Source organism: Schistocerca piceifrons, chromosome 5 (genome assembly GCF_021461385.2).
Source record: "Schistocerca piceifrons isolate TAMUIC-IGC-003096 chromosome 5, iqSchPice1.1, whole genome shotgun sequence".
Taxonomy (NCBI): domain Eukaryota; kingdom Metazoa; phylum Arthropoda; class Insecta; order Orthoptera; family Acrididae; genus Schistocerca; species Schistocerca piceifrons.
In genome coordinates this window covers 198,431,302-198,432,436 of record NC_060142.1, presented here as the reverse complement: position 1 = coordinate 198,432,436, position 1,135 = coordinate 198,431,302, and the positions used below count along the sequence as shown (strand labels likewise).

The following is a 1,135-nucleotide window of genomic DNA, read 5'->3' as shown; positions in this document are numbered from 1 at the left end:
CGAATTTCGGGAGATGATTGCAGCGATTCATGGCCCAATGCTCTGAAATGAGACAGATGGAGTCAGAGGTAGAGGGCTGCAAACTCAACAACGAAACTCTATTTTCCGGGGGACTGAGCAGGTGGGACTCTGACAAACTGTTCTCTGACAAAGTACAGAAGAGTAAGTAACGTCCGACGCCCTCTATGTGTTTTTCTTCGCTACGGCTCTGCCAGAGGTTCTGCTCCACTACAATGGTGACAAGCCAGTTGCAGCTTAACAACAATTTTTACATCGGTCTTGGCTGTCAATAAACTCGGCAAATCACTACAAAATTCCGTCACCTTAGCGGCTGATCTCTACAGCGGCCGTAATCATGAGCTGACGTCAAGAGTCAACTTTCCAATCACAGATGTCTGCGCGGGAAGGTCTTGGGCGTGACCTACGGACCATGGTAATGACACAGTCTGAGTGTGACGCCCAGATCCTCAGGCACTTGTGGAGACGGACGCCCGCTTCCGCAAATCTCCAGCGGATAATACCATAAGCCATTGAAATTACAATGAAATGAATACCCCTAGGTGCATACAGGCGTTGATATAAGTCAACGGGGACAGTTGAAAATGTGTGCCCCGACCGGGACTCGAACCCGGGATCTCCTGCTTGCATGGCAGACGCTCTATCCATCTGAGCCACCGAGGACGCAGAGGATTGATTGCAGGGACTTATCTCTGACATGCCACCCGTGAGACCCACAGATACCATATAAATCCCACCGGCCATTTGACCATCTTTTTCTGTGCGGATGAACAAACAGTGCCCGGATTCTTACGGGAGTCTGCAAAACGCCGCGAGTAATGAGTGTAATGGGCAGGGGCACTATGAATATAGTGCAGGACAATAAGTTGAGACTGTGGGTCTCACGGGAGGCGTGCCAGAGATAAGTCCCTACAGTCGTACTATCCTCTGTGTCCTCGGTGGCTCAGATGGACAGAGCGTCTCTCATGTAAGCAGGAGATCCCGGGTTCGAGTCGCGGTCGGGGCACACATTTTCAACTGTCCCCGTTGAATTATGTCAATACCTGTATGCAGCTAGGGGTATTCATTTCATTGTAATTTCATTCTAACGAGCTGCATGTCACCGATGGTATCTGTT

General features: G+C 50.0%; 1 non-coding gene across 1 annotated transcript; it reads right to left on the bottom strand.

Annotated features, from left to right (window-relative positions):
- Positions 1-607: 607 nt before the first annotated feature.
- Positions 608-681, bottom strand: Trnaa-ugc. Its single transcript has one exon. It is a non-coding gene; the product is annotated as a tRNA-Ala (tRNA).
- Between the last annotated feature and the right edge of the window lie 454 nt (positions 682-1,135).